Source organism: Schistocerca nitens, chromosome 12 (assembly GCF_023898315.1).
Source record: "Schistocerca nitens isolate TAMUIC-IGC-003100 chromosome 12, iqSchNite1.1, whole genome shotgun sequence".
Classification (NCBI taxonomy): domain Eukaryota; kingdom Metazoa; phylum Arthropoda; class Insecta; order Orthoptera; family Acrididae; genus Schistocerca; species Schistocerca nitens.
This window is the reverse complement of record NC_064625.1, coordinates 134,883,692-134,898,464: the sequence shown is the minus strand read 5'-3', so window position 1 is coordinate 134,898,464 and position 14,773 is coordinate 134,883,692. Positions and strand designations below refer to the sequence as shown.

Here is a 14,773-nt window from a genome sequence, read left to right as displayed (position 1 = left end):
ACCTCATCCGCCCTATCCATTGCTTTGCTCATCCCACCTGGCTCTCCGCCACTGCTACCTTTTACAAATCCCTTCAAATCCTAGAACGCCATGTCCTCCACCTCGCCTATCGCATCCGCCTCCCCTCCCCGAAACGGATTCTATAAGTCCTCATCCTTTTCCCACACCTCATCCTTTTCCTCGAACGGATACGGATCCTCTACACCTCACCCGCTTGTCTCTCCCATCCTCTCCCACCCCCGCTCACTGACGCGCCTGTATTCCCACGTCCCACCCGCTCTCCATCTCTCCACTCTCCATAACCTCGCCCAAGGTGGCTTCCACCAACTCGCCCTCCCTGATGATGCCCTCCTCCTCTCAATCTACTCCTCCTACCAACTTTGATCCTCCCTATCCACCCCTGTGTTTTTTCTCTCCTCTCCCTCCTCCCTTCTTCCTCTCCTCTGGGCCTCCCATAACCCCCCCTACCTTCTTTCCTCCCCCTCCCATCTCCTCTGTCACTGGAGTCTACACCCTCCCCCCTCTCTCTCTCCCTCACCTTTTCCCCTTTCTGGCAGGTCCCTGGTCTCGTACACGTACAGTGAACTTTCGCGCACCAGAGATCATCACCTAGTATTTGCGTGTGCCGCCGTGTTTGTGTTCCAGTGTTCCATCGTTTGTGGTCCAACGTTCGCGTGTGTCATCTCTGTGTGTACCTACATTTCTGAACGTTTTTATTTTGGACTCTGCGCCCGTGAACGGCTCCGTGTGTTTTAATTTTGTACGTCTACGTTTGTGTATCCACCATGTCTGTTCTGCGATTGACTCCTTTTGTATCATTAGTCATATCCGTGGCCGAAGAGCGGCGTAGTATGCCGCTGCTGGCCTACCTATGTCAGGTGTGAAATTAACAGAAAAAAAGTGGTTATCCCAGTATGTTACCATAGTATATGTTCATTAGTTCGTGAAATATAGACATCCCAAATCGGATGATTCATTTGATAACCACTGTATATGGGGTTGTCCATTGATAGTGACCGGGCTAAATATCTCACGAAATAAGCATCAAACGAGAAAACTACAAAGAACGAAAGTTGTCTAGCTTGAAGGGGGAAACCAGATGGCGCTATGATTTGCCCGCTAGATGGTGCTGCCATATGTCAAACGGATATCAACTGCGTTTTTTTTTAATAGGAACCCCCATTTTTATTACATATTCGTGTGGTACGTAAAGAAATATGAATGTTTTAGTTGGACCACTTTTTCGCTTTGTGATAGATGGTGCTGTAATAGTCACAAACGTGTAAGTACATGGTATCACGTAACATTCCGCCAGTGCGGACGGTACTTGCTTTGTGATACATTACCCGTTTTAGAATGGACCATTTACGAATTGCGGAAAAGGTCGTTATCGTGTTCATGTATGGCTATCGTGATAAAAATGCCCAACAGCCGTGTGCTATGTATGCTGCTCGGTAACCTGGACGACATCATCCAAGTGTCCGGACCGTTCGCCGGATAGTTATGTTATTTAAGGAAACAGGAAGTGTTCAGCCACATGTGAAACGTTAACCAGGACCTCCAACAAATGATGATGCCCAAGTAGGTGTTTTAGCTGCTGTCGCGGCTAATCCGCACATCACTAGCAGACAGACTGCGCGAGAATCGGGAATCTCAAAAACGCCGGTGTTGAGAATGCTACAGCAACATCGATTGGACCCGTACCATATTTCTATGAACCAGGAATTGCATGGCGACGACTTTGAACGTCGTGTACAGTTCTGCCACTGGACCCAAGAGAAATTACGGGACGATGACAAATTTTATGCACGTGCTCTATTTAGCGACGAAGCGTCATTCACCAACAGCGGTAACGTAAACCGGCATAATATGCACTATTGGGCAACGGAAAATCCACGATGGCTGCGACAAGTGGAACATCAGCGACCTTGGCGGGTTGCTGTATGGTGTGGCATTACGAGAGGAAGGATAATTGGCCCCCATTTTATCGATGGCAATCTAAATGGTGCAATGTATGCTGAATTCCTACGTAATGTTCTACTGATGTTACTACAAGATATTTCAGTGCATGATAGAATGGCGATGTACTTCCAACATGATGGATGTTTGGCATATAGCTCGCGTGCGGTTGAAGTGGTATTAAATAGCATATTTCATGACAGGTGGATTGGTCTACCGAAGCCCCATACAACGGACCGCAGGATCACCGGATCTGACGTCTCAGGATTTCTTTCTGTGGGGAAAGTTGAAGGATATTTGCTATCGTGATCCATCGAGACCGACTGACAACATGCGTCAGCGCATTGTCAATGGATGTGCGAACATTACGGAAGGCGAACTACTCGCTGTTGAGAGGAATGTCGTTACACGTATTGCCAAATGCATTGAGGTTGACGAACATCATTTTGAGCATTTATTGCATTAATGTGGTATTTACAGGTAATCACGCTGTGACAGCAAGCGTTCTCAGAAATGATAAGTTCACAAAAGTACATGTATCACATTGAAACAACCGAAATAAAATGTTCAAACGTACCTACGTTCTGTATGTTAATTTAAAAAACCTACCTGTTACCAAGTTGTCATCTAAAATTGTGAGCCATACGTTTGTGACTATTACAGGCCATGTATCACAAAGCGAAGAAAGTGGTCCAACTAAAACATTCGTATTTCTTTGGGCACTACACGAATATGTAATAAAAAAATGGGGGTTCCTATTTTTCAAAAAAGCAGTTGATATCCGTTTGACCTATGGCAGCACCATCTAGCGGGCCAACCATAGCGCCATCTGGTTTCCCCCTTCAAGCTAGACAACTTTCGTTGTTTGTAGTTTTTTCGTTTGATGCTTATTTCGTGAGATATTTGGCCCGGTCACGATCAATGGACCATGCTGTATAGCGTGAGTGTATTATTGATACTCTAAACTCAAAAATACGAGATGAATTTTCGGAGGGATGAGGGAGATGTTACTCCCCAGGATAGTATCCCTGGCGGACACTAAAAACTCGTCGAAGTTCTATTTTGCCAGCTCCTGGAAGCCGAACCACATGTTTCAATGGCCAATACACTACCAGGTATGAGGAAAGTGGTGAGCAAGTTGTCGCAAACATGGAAGCTACATCGGGAAACGATCGAGAGCCCAAATTTGCAAAATGGCTCAAATGGCTCTGAGCACTATGCGACTTAACTTCTGAGGTCATCAGTCGCCTAGAACTTAGAACTAATTAAACCTAACTAACCTAAGGACATCACACACACCCATGCCCGAGGCAGGATTCGAACCTGTGACCGTAGTGGTCGCTCGGTTCCAGACCCCAAATTTGCAGGCGAAGCATAATGACATCACGGAAGCAGTGACAAAGCAGTGTTTCGTAAGAAAGGCTAGGTACAACGTAAAAATAAGTATTCAGGTGCCGAGCCTTGAAACGTGAAGTCACTAGAGGAGCTGACAGCGAGGTAAAACAAGGACACAGTAACGTCATAGCGACTCCTACCGCCATAGAGTGCAATGGAAGCGCCATCATAAATACCTCAACCTTGTTAGCAAATGTCTCACTGCTGAGTGCTGACTGTCCAGTGTGTAGTCTCAGCCCATGAGCCAGTTGCAGCTGCAGAGTGACAGGGGAGGCTGTGGAGATCGACCCTCCGCACGCCTGGCCATCCCCTACAGAACCGCAAGGGCACTGCTGGTACCAGCTGCTCTACCAAATTCCGAGGCCACACGGGGTGCGTAGGCAGCCGCCATCCCGCAGGTCTGCTGGGTCGATTCAGGCGCCACATGGACGACGAATGAAGAGAACTCCTTTATTAGTTCGCAGCTATGCCATCTATTTACGCTCCTTCTATAGGACTCAAAACTCCTCTTTTTCGTTTATTCGTCGTGCAAGCTCCAGTGGCATACCTGCTGTACGATTTCCGCATGGAGACCTCCCTCACTCGCGGCCTGGAGCACTTGCTCAGCATACAATGGCCTCAGTGTCCTCATATCTATACAGGCGGTTCTAAATCTGAGGGGGCGTTGGATATGCCCTCTACAGCCCTTCTAGTGGCGCCTGCCAAATGTTTGCGCTTCCACCTTAATCTTCTACCTACACGGCGGAGCTAGGGTACCCGGACATTCAAGTTCGTCCTGATACTTACGGACTCGAAACTGCAAAACCCCACTTTTGATAAACAGACATGTTCTGGACGTCTTGGTGGCCATCAGAGACGTGTAGTCCTTGGCCATTGTCGTTCAGTTACTCTGGATTAAAGGAGCATTACAGAAGGGCAGTTACACCCAATGCCGATCCCTTATAAGGATCTCACACTGACAATACAGTAGGCTGCTTATCACTCTTAGAACTTTGAATGGTATGTCTCTCACCATACTAAGTGTGGCAATACAGCTGAACATTTCTTCTCCACCATGGTTCGCCTCGGTGCAGCTTTGTAGTCATCATGTGACTTCCATCATTTGCATGAGCCTGGGACATAGGAGTTACCCCGAGCACATGTAATGGTTGAAGATTTTCATGTCTGGACATTGTGACAATGACACAACAGCCGTAGTGGATCTAACCACATCACATTGGCATGTTAAAAGTACTCGACGTCACAATCAGACTTGTACATGAAACTGATTGCCAGAGGTTGCCCCCTACCCACCAATGTTCCTGTTTCATTTCACCGTCTTGATAAATATAACTTACTCACAGATTATTTGAAAGTCACTGGCATCCAAATTTAATTCATGAGCTGCTGAGGTCTTCATTTTCACATTGCACCAGCGCAGTTCGTAATTGGGTATGTAATTTTGCGTTTTAATTTGCATACAATCGCCATTTGCACATACAATTTTCATTACTGTTCGCTTGTGCATTTTATGTGACTGTTATCCTAGCGCTATTATTCATACTGTTGGTTGTATTGTATTTGTCATTTTGTGTTTTTCTTTTGCTTTAAGTAAGTCTGTCCGTATGCTACATTTTTCATGTTGTTATATGATGTTATTTGCAGTTTTGCTGTTCAGCTACTGTTGTATTTTTTGTATGTTGTACGGTGTTTGCCCTTTCATGTTTTCTCTTTTACACTAAGAGCATATGTATATTTGACATAATGTTGCTGTATGCTGCTGTTCATCTAACTGCACTTTTATTATATGTAAGGAATGTGCTAGTATGCTAATTTCATAATTTTGTGCTATTTCGCTTTTTGCAATTGTGTTTCTTTGGCACTTTATAAGTTTTGTTGGCTGTGTGGTCCTTGCTCAGGTCAAATGTAAAAGCCATCCTGATAGTTTTCTTTCGCTTTGAAGGACTTTCAGTTTGAATTCGTGAATCAGGTACAAACAGTTAATCGATAATACTATCAGGACATGTTACGACCCTTGTTAGAAAACATGAGAAGGAAACTGCCTGAAATGTGGCGAGACAATTCATGGCTCTTGCATCGCGATAATGCACCCACACATTCATCTACATCTACATCTACATGATTACTCTGCAATTCACATTTAAGTGCATGGCAGAGGCTTCATCGAACCACAATCATACTATCTCTCTACCATTCCACTCCCGAACAGTGCGGGGGAAAAACGAACACCTAAACCTTTCTGTTCGAGCTCTGATTTCTCTTATTTTATTTTGATGACCGTTCCTACCTATGTAGGTTGGGCTCAAAAAAATATTTTCGCATTCGGAAGAGAAAGTTGGTGACTGAAATTTCGTAAATAGATCTCGCCGCGACGAAAAACGTCTTTGCTTTAATGACTTCCATCCCTACTCGCGTATCATATCTGCCACACTCTCTCTCCTATCACGTCATAATACAAAACGAGCTGCCCTTTTTTGCACCCTTTCGATGTCCTCTGTCAATCCCACCTGGTAAGGATCCCACACCGCACAGCAAAATTCTACCAGAGGACGAACGAGTGTAGTGTAAGGTGTCTCTTTAGTGGACTTGTTGCATCTTCTAAGTGTCCTGCCAATGAAACGCAACCTTTGGCTCGCCTTCCCCACAATATTATCTATGTGGTCTTTCCAACTGAAGTTGTTCGTAATTTTAACACCCAGGTACTTAGTTGAATTGACAGCTTTGAGAATTGTACTATTTATCGAGTAATCGAATTCCAACGGATTTCTTTTGGAACTCATGTGGATCACTTCACACTTTTCGTTATTTAGCGTCAACTGCCACCTGCCACACTATACAGCAATTTTTTCTAAATCGCTTTGCAACTGATACTGGTCTTCGGATGACCTTACTAGACGGTAAATTACAGCATCGTTCCCTTCGAGGTGATTCATAATGTTTGAATACAGTATATGCTCGAAAACCCCACTGCAAACCGACGTCAATGATACAGGTCTGTAGTTTAATGGATTACTCCTACTACCCTTCTTAAACACTGGTGCGATCTGCGCAATTTTCCAATCTGTAGGTACAGATCTATCGGTGAGCGAGCGGTTGTATATGATTGGTAAGTAGGGAGCTATTGTATCACCGTAATCTGAAAGGAACCTAATCGGTGCATGGCTATTGCACAAAAACCGAAATCACTGTGCTGCCTGATCCTCTGTATGCTCCAGACCTGGCCCCTGAAGACCTTTTTTTTTATTTCCAAACTTGAAAACCCCCTTGGGAGGACGAAGATTTGCAACTATAGACGAGATAAAAGAAAATTCTCAGACGTCACTTTGCGCGATCCGGCAAGAGGTGTACCAGTACTGCATCCGGAAGTCGAAACGGCGTTGCGGAAGAGAGTATTTCTAAGGAGACCACACAGAATAAGGGAAAGGTAAGTGCAGAAAAATGTTGTGCATAAAGCTCCGGAATTTTTTGAACAGAGCTGGTAGAGCGAATCAGCCACGCGGTGCGGAGTGTCTCGAGTGATGGAACATTTGGCTCCTGTGGCGTTTCGACCCACGCGCTCCTCCTCAGGTGTGGTCAGCCGCGGCCGGGGCGCTGGTGCTGGCGGCGGCCGCGGCGGCGCTGGCGGCGTGCGACGGCGCGGGGGCCACTCCTGCGGGCGGCTGCCCGTGCTTCGTGTTCGGCTGCCTGGCGGACTGCTCGCGCGTCGCGTCCCCCCTGGCGGTGCCCCCCTGCGTGCCCCCCGGCGTCGCGACGCTGCGCCTCTCGTGGCGCGCCGCCCCCCTCGTCGCGCTGCCCGCGGACGCCCTCTCCAGGACGCCGCTGCTGAGGCGCGTCGAGGCGAGGGCGGTCGCCGACCTCGCCACCGTCGACGAGAGCGTCTTCTCCGTCACTCCCCACCTGGAGTACCTGCAGCTCACAGGGAGCAAGGTACGTACAGTTCCCACTTCTGCTCATTCATTTGTCCAACAAGAAGAGAGACCTCTCACTATCCTGAAGCTGCACTTTCAGTATTATGCTGGCCTCCTCATTTCACAACGAGAGGTCTCCAGTGGTCTGATCGACTTCTATACTGCGATATACACTGAAGAACCAAAGAAACTGGTATACCTGCCTAATATAGTATAGGGTCTTCATGAGCAAACAGAAGTGCCACAACACCACGTGGGATGGACTCGACTAATGTCTCAAGTAGTGCTGGAGGCGACTGACGCCATGAATCCTGCAGGGCTGACCATAAATCCGTACGAGAGGATGGAGAACTCTCCTGATTAGCATGTTTGAAGAAACAAAAAATGCTCAATAATGTCCATGTCTGGGGAGTTTGGTGGCCACCAAAAGTATTTACAGTCAGAAGAGTATTCCTGGAGCCACTCTGTAGCAATTCTGGATGTGTGGGATGTCGTATTGTCCTACTGGAATTGCCCAAGTCCGTCGGACTGCACAGTGGACATGAACGGAAGCAGGTGATCAGACAGGATGCTTACGTACGTGTCACTTGTCAAAGTCGTATCTAGGCGTATCTGTTGGCCCATATAACTCCAACTGAACATGTCTCACACCATCATGGAGCCACCACCAGCTTGAACAGTCCCTTGCGGGGCTCATGGCTTCATGGGGCTGTCTCCGCACCCATAGACGTCCATCCACTCGATACTGTGTGAAACGAGACTCGTCCGACCAGGCAACATGCTTCCAGTCATCAACAGTCCAACATCGGTGTTGACGGGCCCAGGCGAGGTGTAAAGTTCTGTGCTGTGCAGTCGTCAGCGGTAGACGAGTGGGATCTTGGCTGCGAAAGTCCATATTGATTTCTTGTTGAATGGCTTGCACGCTGAGAATTGTTGATAGCCTAGCATTTAAATCTGCGGCAATTTGCGGAAGGTTGCACTTGTGTCTCTTCAATCGTCGTCGGTCCCGTTCTTGCGGGATCCTTTCCTGGCCACAGCAATTTCAGAGATATGATGTTTTGCCTTATCCTAAAATCCTCACCTCATCGCTACCTAGGATATGCTGTGTCCTGTCGCTCGTCTGCCGACTATAACACCACGTTCAAACTTATTTAAATCTTGATAACTTGCCACTGTATCAGCAGGAACCGCTCCTACAACTGCATGACACTTGTTGTGTTATATAGGCGTTGCCGACGGCAGGGCCGTTTTATATCTGTTTACATATCTCTGTATTTGAATACCCATGCCTATAACAGTTTTTTGGCTCTTCAGTGTAGGTTACAATTCCATCACACGCATATCCCTTTATTTGAATACCCATGCCTATACCAGTTTTTTGGCGCTTTAGTGTAGGTTAAAATTCCAAGTATCACACGCTGCAACCAGTCAGTAATTGAGGAAAAAATCGAAATTCTGTGTGACACTCAATAGCGTCATAAGAGTTTACTTGTACGGTCTTGTGTTGCCCATTGGATAGCATAACAGCGTCAAATGCACTAAGTTGCGTGTTCCAACCTTGTCCAGTGTTCTAAACTTCTTTTATTTTTAAATCTTTATCAGAATTACTTTGATCATAATTTTTATTCAATTAATTAATGCAAATGTAATCTTTAGTTCCATTCCTTTGTCCCATTATTTTTTTCATAATGTCAACTTCGTTTGTTCTCATTTTGTTGCTATCATTCTTTCTCCGCTTGAAGTATTTGTTCATGTGGTTTTTTTATTAATTTCTTTTGTTTTATCACCCTGTTTATTTGTCGACCTAATGGCGTTCATCTATGTCTCATTTTGCACGAATTTCGTTTTACTTATAAACCCATTTTCCACGCAATTTTCATCGGTATTATTTTGTCCCCAGTGCAACAGATATTTAGGTTATATTTTAAATGTTTGTGTGCTGATTGCTGTTGGTTTCATACCGTTCCACAAATAAAAATAGATTATTTCATCTTTTGTTTTTAGCAGATATATCGGAATTTTTAAGTAATTGAATATTATAATAGACAAATATGAAGAAATTTAGCTGGTACTGAGCAAAGAATAATATAAGGAAGAAATGAACGAAAAACTTCGTATGGTGATTAAACCGATATGACAAAGGAAAAGAAATTTAAGAAAATTACATTTAAACCAATTAATTGAACAACAATTATGATCGAAGTCATTTCGATGAAGATTTCAAAATAAAGGAAACGTTAGTACGTCTGACGAAATTCGAACCCACAATCTCCTGGAGCAGAAGCTCTTATGTTACCCGTTACACCTTGCAACGATACTATTTACTGCACTTTTTTAACGCTATTCAATGTCACACAGAATTCTAATTTTTTTATTTTTTATTTTATTATATTTTTTATTTGCATCATGTTGAGTGGCTCCCAGCGTGTTGTACATGGGATCTTAACCCGCATCACTGTATAGATAGTTTCAAAAAGTCGATCGCACCGCTACTGTGACACTAACAGAGGGGCAGACAGTACGAATAATCCAAGTGCTTGCTGAAACAAACTGAGTAAGTGACTGCCAAAGTTAAATAGCTGTTTATAAATTATGTGTCGTACTGTCTAAACATCTGATACTTTTTTTCCTAATAGCCAATTAGTCCTTGTATAGTAGTATGCATATAGTTGTCTTGAAAGTAGGATATAAGATAAACATCGAGAAAAGCAAAAGGAGGGAAATGGAATGTAGTTGAACTAAATCAGCTGGTGCTAAGGTAATTAGGTAAAGAAATGACCTAAAAGAAGTAGATGAGTTTTCCTATTTGGACAGCAAAATAACTGATGATGGCCGAAGAAGAGAGGATATAAAATCTAGACTGACACTGGCATGAAAACTGTGTCTGAAGAAGCGAAATTTCTTCACTTCGAATACACATTTAAGAGAGGCAGTCTTTTGTGGAATATTTGTGTGGAGTGTAGCCGTGAATGGAAGTGAAATATGGGTGATAAACAGTTTGGACAAGAAGCGAATAAAAGCTTTTAGAATATGGTGCTACAGGAGAATGCTCAAGATTAAATGGCTGTATCACGTAACTAATAGAAGAGTCTGCGGGACAAAAATGTAGGGGAAGACCAAGGAGGAATACAGTAAGCAGTTTCAGAAGGATGTAGGTTGCAGTAGTTATTCAAAAATGAAAAGTCTTGCACAGGATACAGTAGCATGGAGAACGGAATCAAACCAGCCTTGAGACGGAAGATGACAAAAACAATAACAATCCAGTTTTAGGTAGTATATATTATAAAAATATATTATATATAATATATATCATATATATACTTATATAATATATCTTAAGACTTTTTAAACTTGTACTAGTGCAAAAACATTTCATTTGCTGTGTTATGCCTTGAAGACTTTTTGGTACAACACACATGATATACATAGTACAATACATGTCGATTATAAAACAACAATAAGTCAGTATATATAGCGAAATTCATATAACAAGCTGAAAAACGATAGATAAATAGTAAATAAAATTAAAATACCGACACGAAAATACATTGGTGTGGGTCCAAAATGTACAAGAGATTATTCATAGGCACTTTCAATAACCCCCTGACAGCCAGTGTCAGTAGAATCTAAATCACGTCCTTCTACGGTATTTCTTGAAGATAGCCTCCTTGGCAACACGCGTGATGCACATTTTTCAGCCTTTCTTGTCCCCCTCTCTGACCACGCCGTCTTCTTTCTCCGCATCTTCTTCTTCTTACACCCACGGTAACTGCTGCTTGTGAGGGGAATATATTCTTATACAACTCATGACTATGTGGAAGAATGTACTTGTACGTCTTTATAAGATTTTTCCATTTTTCCAATTTTATTGAAAATGCTTCTTGATACAAAGGCTACCGAAGAGATATTGATGGGGCGCTCCTAAAGTCCGCTCCTATGAACTCGAGATCACGGGTTACCGAATATTTGAACTGCAGTATTAGAGGATTTTGTTGGCTAATACTGATACGTCTGGTATTCCTGTGTTGTATTGTATTTCCTTCCGTGTCTGTAGCAACTTCCTCCTATGGTGTAACACAAATGGCTTTAGTAGAAATACAGTGTTGTGCTTTCATTTCCACTACGGAAAACATTCTGCTGAGCTGCTTCACTGCTCCTTTCTGTCGTGGGGAACAAACAGATATTTGAAGTGCGTCTGTGCCTTTTCAGAGAGATCAAACATTTTATCACATTCCGCATATATATATATATATATATATATATATATATATATATATATATATATATATATATATATATACAGGGTGGTCCATTGATCGTGACCGGGCCAAATATCTCACGAAATAAGCGTGAAACGAAAAAAAACTACAAAGAAGAAACTTGTCTAGCTTGGAGGGGGAAACCAGAAGGCGCTATGGTTGTTCCGCTAGATGGCGCTGCCATAGGTCAAACGGATATCAACTGCGTTTTTTTAAATAGGGTTCAAATGGTTCAAATGGCTCTGAGCACTATGGGACTTAACATCTGTGGTCATCAGTCCCGTAGAACTTAGAACTACTTAAACCTAACTAACCTAAGGACATCACACACATCCATGCTTGAGGCAGGATTCGAACCGGCGACCGTAGGAATCACGCGGTTCCGGACTGAGCGCCTAGAACCGCTAGACCGCCGCGGCCGGCTTAAATAGGGAGACGGTCGATGTGGCCAGGCGGTTCTAGGCGCTACAGTCTGGAACCGCGCTGGTTCGAATCCTGCCTCGGGCATGGATGTGTGTGATGTCCTTAGGTTGGTTAGGTTTAAGTAGTTGTAAGTTCTAGGGGACTGATGACCTCAGAAGTTAAGTCCAATAGAGCTCAGAGCCATTTAAAAAGGAACCCCTATTTTTATTACATATTCGTGTAGTCCGTAAAGAAAAATGAATGTTTTAGTTGGACCGCTTGTTTCGCTTTGTGATAGATGGCGCTGCAATAGTCACAAACATATGGCTCACAATTTAGACGAACTGTTAGTAACAGGTAGGTTTTCTTTTTAAATTAAAATACAGAACATAGGTACGTTTGAACATTTTATTTCGTTGTTCCAATGTGATACACGTACCTTTGTGAACTTAGAATTTCTGAGAACGCATGCTGTTACAGCGTGATTACCTGTAAAAAAAATGGTTCAAATGGCTCTGAGCACTATGGGACTTAACTTCTGAGGTCATCAGTCCCCTAGAACTTAGAACTACTCAAACCTAACTAACCTAAGGACATCACACACATCCATGCCCGAGGCAGGATTCGAACCTGCGACCGTAGCGGTCACGCGGTTCCAAACTGAAGCGCTTACAACCGCACGGCCACACCGGCCGGCCGATTACCTGTAAATACCACATTAATGCAATAAATGCTCAAAATGGTGTCCGTCAATCTCAAGCGTTTGGCAATACGTGTAACGACATTCCTCTCAACAGCGAGTAGTTCGGCTTCCTTAATGTGCTCACATCCATTCACAATGCGCTGACGCATATTGTCAGGCGTTGTCGGTGGATCACGATAGCAAATATCCTTCAAATTTCCCCACAGAAAGGAATGCCGGGACGTCAGATCAGATCCGGTGAACGTGCGGGCCACGGAATGGTGCTTCGACGGCCAATCCACCTGTCATGAAATATGCTATTCAGTACCGCTTCAACCGCACGCGAGCTATGTGCCGGACATCCATCAAGTTGGAAGTACATCGCCATTCTGTCATGCAGTGAAACATCTTGTAGTAACATCGGTAGAACATTACGCAGGAAATCGGCATACATTGCACCATTTAGATTGCCATCGATAAAATGGAGGACAGTTAACCTTCCTCCCATAATGACGCACCACACATTAACCCTCCAAGGTCGCTTATGTTCCACTTGTCGCAGCCATCGTGGATTTTCCGTTGCCGAATAGTGCATATTATGCCGATTTACGTTACCGCTGTTGGTGAATGACGCTTCGTCGCTAAATAGAACGCGTGCAAAAAATCTGTCATCGTCCCGTAATTTCTCTTGTGCCCAGTGGTAGAACTGTACACGACTTTCAAAGTCGTCGCCATGCAATTCCTGGTGCATAGAAATATGGTACAGGTGCAATCGATGTTGATGTAGCATTCTCAACACCGACGTTTTTGAGATTCCCGATTCTCGCGCAGTTTGTCTGCTACTGATGTGCGGATTACCAGCGACAGCAGCTAAAACACCTTCTTGGGCATCATCATGGGTTGCAGGTCGTGGTTGACGTCTCACATGTGGCTGAACACTTCCTGTTTCCTTAAACAACGTAACTAACCGGCGAACGGTCCGGACACTTGGATGATGACGTCCAGGATACCGAGCAGCATACATAGCACACGCCCATTGGGCATTTTTATCACAATAGCCATACATCAACACGATATCGACCTTTTCCGCAATTGGTAAACGGCCAATTTTAACACTGGTAATGTATCACGAAGCACATACCGTCCGCACTGGCGTAATGTTACGTGATACCACGTACTTATACGTTTGTGACTACTACAGCGCCATCTATCACAAAGCGAAAAACGTGGTCCAACTAAAACGTTCATATTTCTTTACGTACTACACGAATATGTAATAAAATGGGGGTTCCTATTTTAAAAAACACTTTTGATATATTTTTGACCTATGGCAGCGCCATCTGGTTTCCTTCTTCAAATTAGACGAGTTTCGTTCTTTGCAGTTTTTTTCGTTTGATGCTTATTTCGTGAGATATTTGGCCTGGTCACTATCAATGGACCACCCTATGTATACAGGGTGAGTCACCTAACGCTACCGCTGGATATATTTCGTGTACCACATCAAATACTGACGAATCGATTCCACGGACCGAACGTGAGGAGAGGGGCTAGTGTAATTCGTTAACATAAACCATAAAAAATGCACGGAAGTGTGTTTTTTAACACAAACCTACGTTTTTTAAATGGAACCCCGTTAGTTTTGTTAGCACATCTGAACATACAAACAAATACGTTATCAGTGCCCTTTGTTGCATTGTAAAATGTTAATTACATCCGGAGATATTGTAACCTAAAGTTGACGCTTGAGTACCACTCCTCCGCTGTTCGATCGTGTGTATCGGAGAGCACCGAATTACGTAGGGATCCAAAGGGAACGGTGATGGACCTTAGGTACAGAAGAGACTGGAGCAACACATTACGTCCACATGCTAACACCTTTTTATTGGTCTTTTTCACTGACGCACATGTTCATTACCAAGAGGGGTTAGGTACACGTACACACGTGGTTTCCGTTTTCAATTACGGAGTGGAATAGAGTGTGTCCCCACATGTCAGGCCAATAGATGTTCAATGTGGTGGCCATCATTTGCTGCAAACAATTGCAATCTCTGTCGTAATGAATGTCGTACACGCCGCAGTACATCTGGTGTAATGTCGCCGCAGGCTGCCACAATACGTTGTTTCATATCCTCTGAGGTTGTAGGCACATCACGGTAGACATTCTCCTT

At 44.0% G+C, this 14,773-nt stretch overlaps 1 protein-coding gene across 1 annotated transcript in view; it reads left to right on the top strand.

Moving 5' to 3' along the window:
- The first annotated feature begins 7,152 nt into the window (after nt 1–7,152).
- Nucleotides 7,153–14,773, top strand: part of LOC126215108 (uncharacterized) — a 106,541-nt gene continuing 98,920 nt past the window's right edge. The window contains exon 1 of the mRNA XM_049941763.1: nt 7,153–7,281. The gene's annotated coding sequence lies outside the window, so the exon portion shown is untranslated. The remainder of the gene's footprint in view (nt 7,282–14,773) is intronic.